This window comes from Oryctolagus cuniculus, chromosome 12 (genome assembly GCF_051225735.1).
Source record: "Oryctolagus cuniculus isolate XC-2025 breed Fujian yellow rabbit chromosome 12, ASM5122573v1, whole genome shotgun sequence".
NCBI lineage: Eukaryota > Metazoa > Chordata > Mammalia > Lagomorpha > Leporidae > Oryctolagus > Oryctolagus cuniculus.
The window spans coordinates 107,298,872-107,305,000 of NC_142878.1; the positions used below are offsets into that span (position 1 = coordinate 107,298,872).

The 6,129-nt window shown below is 53.5% G+C and overlaps 1 long non-coding RNA gene across 4 annotated transcripts in view; it reads right to left on the bottom strand.

Annotated features, from left to right (window-relative positions):
- Positions 1-2,588: 2,588 nt before the first annotated feature.
- Positions 2,589-6,129, bottom strand: part of LOC127487818 (uncharacterized) — a 9,202-nt gene continuing 5,661 nt past the window's right edge. For 3 of the 4 annotated variants that reach the window (XR_016218423.1, XR_016218425.1, XR_007915067.3), the window contains 2 exons: positions 3,154-4,133; positions 2,589-3,052 (listed from right to left, as the gene is read on the bottom strand). This is a non-coding gene — a long non-coding RNA (uncharacterized LOC127487818). Of the gene's footprint in view, positions 3,053-3,153; positions 4,134-4,781; positions 4,861-6,129 lie in introns of all 4 variants that reach the window. The other variant, XR_016218424.1, reaches the window with a different exon arrangement.

Genomic DNA, 6,129 nt, shown 5'->3' on the forward strand with positions numbered 1-6,129 from the left:
TTAAATGGCTGAGTCTTATCGTCTGTAAATAATATTATAAGAAATCCACTTTGGGCTGGCGCCGCGGCTCACTAGGCTAATCCTCCACCTGTGGCGCCAGCACCCCGGGTTCTAGTCCTGGTCGGGGCGCCGGTTCTGTCCCGGTTGCTCCTCTTCCAGTCCAGCTCTCTGCTGTGGCCTGGGAGTGCAGTGGAGGATGGCCCAAGTCCTTGGGCCCTGCACCCCATGGGAGACCAGAAGAAGCATCTGGCTCCTGGCTTCAGATCAGCGCAGTGTGCTGGCCATAGCGGCCATTTGGGGGGTGAACCAATGGAAAAGGAAGATCTTTCTCTCTGTCTCTCTCTCTCACTGTCCACTCTGAGAAAAGAAAGAAAGAAAGAAAGAAAGAAAGAAAGAAAGAAAGAAAGAAAGAGAGAGAGAGAGAGAGAGAGAGAGAGAGAGAGAGAGAGAAAGAAAGAAAGAAAGAAAGAAAGAAAGAAAGAAAGAAAGAAAGAAAGAAAGAAAGAAAGAAAGAAAGAAATCCACTTTGAAAAGAAGAGAACTCTTATGGGTTCCTTACCAGAGAATTTGGGTCTCACACCATATTCAGAAGGTTCCACTCATGGGTCAGTGTGAGCCTGTCGAGGGGCAGTGGGGTCCAGGTTCTCCTCTCTACACAAGAAAGAATTCAAGGATGAGGCGTAGGTCAAGGTCAGCAGAGGAAGAAGACTTACCTGCACACAAAGTGGACATGCACACTTGGGAAGGAGAGTGGGCACACTCAGGACAGAGCTGCACTTAGCCCTCCCCTTTATATGATCTGGATTGCACAGAGGGCGGTGTCTGGGGTGGGTTTAAATTGCATGTTCATAAGTGGTGGATTTGGGGGCAGAGCTTGAGTGCTATCCATTCCCTCCCTCCCCCCCCCTTTTTTTTTTGACGGGCAGAGTGGATAGTAAGAGAGAGAGACAGAGAGAAAGGTCTTCCTTTTGCCGTTGGTTCACCCTCCAATGGCCGGCGCACTGCGCTGATCCGATGGCAGGAGCCAGGTGCTTCTCCTGGTCTCCCATGGGGTGCAGAGCCCAAGCACTTGGGCCATCCTCCACTGCACTCCCGGGCCACAGCAGAGAGCTGGCCTGGAAGAGGGACAACCGGGACAGAATCCAGTGCCCCGACCAGGACTAGAACCCGGTGTGCCTGCGCCGCAAGGCAGAGGATTAGCCTAGTGAGCCGCGGTGCCTGCCTCCCTCCCCCTTTTTTGAAATCTCGGAAGTACATGGTGCCGGGGGCATAATGGGAGTCTGAGTGCCGGTGTGGTGATTTTATTATAATGACCTTATAATTAGCTAAAAAGTTATTGTGGGGACGCACCTGGAGCTGTGTTGGTGGGTTTTGGCCAGTGCCAGTTTCAAGCCCTGGTTTCAAAGAAGCCATTGTTTTCTGCCGCACAGAGAGGTGAGGGCTTGGGCAGTGAGGAAGGGCAGCAGGGAGGGGCTGGCGATCTCCCTCCTCTTTGTTAGCTGCCTCCTTACCTACATCATCTTCTCCTCCCTCTGCAGTTGTCATCCCTTGATCTTAATGGAAAGTGGAGGGAGGCGGTCTGTCTGCTGTGACTCCTTCCTGCTGGGTCAGGGCGTCGTCCCTTCACAGTCAGGGCTGAATCCCCTGCCGGCTGATCTGGAGGCTCCGCTGTCGGCAGTGGCTGGACTCCCTGCGTGGCCATCATCTTTCACGAAGCTCGAATTCTGAAGGACAAACCTGACGATCAGGGTGAGCGTACGTGGGCCAGAGAGGAGCAGGGGTGAGAGCCAGGTCAGAGAAGGGAGAGCGCTTTCCCCTGGCCGCTTCCCAGGGGTGGTGGAGGCCAAGGGACTTCCCTCAGCAGTCAGGGAGCGAGCCGCACGATCACAGACCCTCCCAGGGCTCTCCCTGGAGCCCACTGCTGTCAGTGTACATGCAGGGGGTCTGCTGACCACTGTCGTCAGTGTACGTGCAGGGGGTCTGCTGACCACTGCCGTCAGTGTACCTGCAGGGGGTCTGCTGACCACTGCCGTCAGTGTACCTGCAGGGGGTCTGCTGACCACTGCCGTCAGTGTACCTGCAGGGGTTCTGCTGACCACTGCTGTCAGTGTACATGCAGGGGGTCTACTGAGCACTGCCGTCAGTGTACGTGCAGGGGGTCTGCTGACCACTGCCGTCAGTGTACCTGCAGGGGGTCTGCTGACCACTGCTGTCAGTGTACATGCAGGGGGTCTACTGAGCACTGCCGTCAGTGTACGTGCAGGGGGTCTGCTGACCACTGTCGTCAGTGTACCTGCAGGGGTTCTGCTGACCACTGCCGTCAGTGTACCTGCAGGGGGTCTGCTGACCACTGCTGTCAGTGTACCTGCAGGGGTTCTGCTGACCACTGCCGTCAGTGTACGTGCAGCAGGTCTGCTGACCACTGCACACACCCTGCCCTGTGCTGCCAGTTAAGTAACCTAGGGCTGGTCTATTGTCCATGACCACTTTAGCTAGGGTGTCTAAAGAATCTTGTAGGTGCTCTAGGCCTGGACTGTTAGGAAAAGAGGTGTAGAATAGAGAGGAGGCAGTGCACGAATTTACAGCCAGACCGAATTTATTCAGAAACAATAAATTCGTAGAGGTGGGAGACCAACTAGCCATGTGCACACTGATGGAACACAAGGCAGAAGGCCCTGACCCCCAGGGGCCAGGCCTTTTTATATTTTAGGTGGGCAGGGGGTGGGGGTGGGGGTAGGGGTAGGGGACCACAGGCTGAGGGGAATTCCTGAAACTGGGGGGGCCTTGGGAACCTGGAAGAGAATGCAGGGTGGGGTATGAAGGCCATAGGGTGGGAGAGCCAACGGAGCTCCAAGGGCACGGAGTACACTGCAGTGTTTGTCTCTGGGCAGTGAGCGAGTGGCTGAGGCTTCTTGGTTTCATCGTGGACTAAGCCACCCAAGGCAGCACATGGGTTTCTCAGAGCAGCTTCGTAGCAGGCAGTAAGATTCTCTCCTTCTGGGATTATGGTGGAAAAGTTTACAAGGGTGGAGTTTGTGCCAGTGATAGCTTCCTGAGAAATAGAGAAGTCGGAAAAGCAAAGCAGATGTGAAGTCCAGCAGCCCAAACCTCCCTTTTTAGGGAGTTTATGGCCAAAGCAAACCTTCCACTTACCTGTTAGCCTTTAGGAGAGAAAGCTGAGGTCCTCCACTGGTTCACGAGTAGGCAGTTACCCTCTGGTGTCCCTGTGAAGACTCACGGGCCCGGCTGTAACTCCCCCCAAATTTACCCGCAGTGGAAGTGCTAGGGAGCACCCGATAGGGTCCTTTCGGTTTAAGCTGCAGTTGGTCAGAGCGGGGATCCCTCTCCCCAAGTTTTAGCAAAACTGGATCTCCTGGGGACACTGGTTGTTTACGAGTTCTTAAACTCTGGGACTGGGAGCATCTTGGTGCCATATTGCACCAGAGCCTCCTGGCACCTGATCTAGACTGACAGTGCTCGGTTTGGGGTCTCTGAGTGAGAGGGTGTTGGCGGCCAGGAAGGGCTCTGCTGTAAGGCGGCCTTGGGTGCACCACCCTTATCCTAAGGAGGGCAGCTGGCAATAGCCTGAGCCAGGATCCTGAGGTCTCTTGGCATAGCTTGGCCAGAGTCCTTCTAAGACCCTGACTGGCCCTTTCAGCCTTGCCTGAACATTGCAGCCTCCAAGAGGCATGGACGCAGGCAGAGATTCCCAGGGCCTGAGTTACCAGAGACAAAGGCTTCTGGAGCCCAAAACACGGGATCCTGGCTTTTTGTAGGATGTTGGATACTTGTGAGTTTTTTCTGTTTGGTTCAGAAGAGGCTTCTACCCAGCCAGTGAAAACTATGAAGAATATTTGTGACCATTTGCTGGGGGTGTGTTAGTGAAGTCTATCCGCCAGTCCTCACCAGGGTAGGTTCCTCTCCTTTGCCCAGGAGTGAGGAGAGGAGGTGCCCACCACAAAGCAGAGTGCAGCACACACACACCCGAGGTTCCCTTAAATTTAGAGCTCAATTGGGGCATTTTGAGGGCATTTGAAGAGCAGGGCCAAGGCCCCCGGGCACACTGAATCCCAGGAGACAGCCTTGCACAAGCAACCTTTGTCCGATGTTTTCAGATGCCCCGGGCGACATTCCTGAAGGTGAAAGACATGCTTACGATTTATCTCAGCCTACAAACCCTATTTGAAACAAAACATTTTCATGCAATTTTAATGTGCACGACACTTCCAGAAATTCAACCACTATGTAAATCAAGGGAGAGCCCTGCCTTGTTTTATTCAAAACTTTTCTAAGAATTAGTCACCATTCAGAAAACCAGGTCACAAATGACATTGCCGCTTTCTGTGTTTGTACCCGGGCCACGCACAGCGCACACCTCTGAGTGCAGCACTTCAGTGTGTCTTCCGGCATGGGTCTGCCCGAGTGTGCACATCGTGAAATAAAGCTCTTTTAGCAAACATTATTTTCCATTTGCTTCTCCTTCTGGTTAGAGCAGGACACTGTCCATCAGTCAGGGCCCCCAGAACAGGTGGGACACCCTCTGCAGGGGTGAAGGCTACTAGGGATACCAGATACCAAGGAACCAGCAGGGGCTGGCGATGCACCCTGGGGCCAGCACGGGCGAGGAGACCCCACTGCACCCTGGACGGAGCAGGTCTGGGGCAGGTCTGGTGCTGGCGAGATCCACGTCCAGCATAACCAAGAGTCAGGGATTTAGGCAAGAGGCGGCCCAGGAATGAGGCGGAGAATTGGACACAGCTGGTGCCTTGGAGCTTGCTTACCTGGCAACACTACCTGGAGGAGCCAGAGTACCAGCCAACCGAGGACAGCTTCCAGAACTGTCTGGGTCAGAGCTGTGGCCTGCAGGGCAGGGCGCTGGGTGTGGCCAGCAGGAAGGGCCCTCCCACTCCCCTTTCGACATCCTGGATGCTCCCCTAACCCTTGCTGCGAACGCAGCTTCTTATTAATAACAAGCATTCTGTTATTAATATACACACAAAGATAAGGGACTGCAAAAAAGTTCACTCTCAGTGCCTCCAGGGAGGGGGACAGGTTCTGAACAAAGCCCAGTTTAAGAGTGACACACATAGAGAGACAGAGAGATCTTCCATCTATCTACTGGTCCACCTGCCGAATGGCCACAACAGCTGGGGCTGGCTCAGACCAAACCAGAAGCCCTTAAGTCCATCTGGGTCTCCCACAAGTGTGGCAGTGGCCCAAGCACTTGGGCCATCTTCCGCCACGATCCCAGGTGCATCGGCAGGGAGCTGGATGGGAAGTGGAGCAGCAGGACTCTGATATGGGATGCTGGTGTCACAAATGGTGGCTTAACCCGCTGCACCATGATGCCTGGCCCCGAGTTCTTATGGAACTCAGTTCTCAATGGGAAAGATTGGTTTAACCCAGTCACTGTTGGGAGACAATTATTTCCTAAATGTATCTGTTATATAAAGTTGCCTGTGTGGGGCTGGCGCTGTGGCACAGTGGGTTAAAGCCCTGGCCTAAAACACCGGCATCCCATATGGGCGCCAGTTCGAGTCCCAGCTGCTCCTCTTCTGATCCAGCTCTCTGCTATGGCCTGGGAAAGCAGTGGAGGATGGCCCAAGTCCTTGGGCCCCTGCACCCGTGTGGGAGACCCAGAAGAAGTTCCTGGCTCCTGGCTTCGGGTTGGCGCAGTTCTGGCCATTGCAGCCATCTGGGGAGTGAACCAGCAGATGGAAGACCTCTCTTTCTGTCTCTACCTCTCTCTAACTCTGTCTTTCAAATAAATAAAATAAATCTTTTTAAAAATGTCTTGCATAATGTTTAAAAAAACAAGCATTCTGTTATTAATATTCATACAAAGATAAGGGACTTCAAAAAAGTTCATGGAACTAACAGATAAGTTTGGGGCTGAGGGTTGATGATACAGACCTAGCAAGGGGACAACCAAGGTCACCAGTCCCTTCCTAGGGACCCACCTCACTCTACCACAAGCCCCTTATTTTACTGTAGAAAATTGCTATTTCCCCAAACCGCCACCCAGAACCTGCCCTGGCCAGAAACACCCAACATGGCTGCTGACCATGTCCTTGCAATGGCCTATAGCTAATTATAACAGCATTGTAATGAAAAGACCAGGGCTGATAC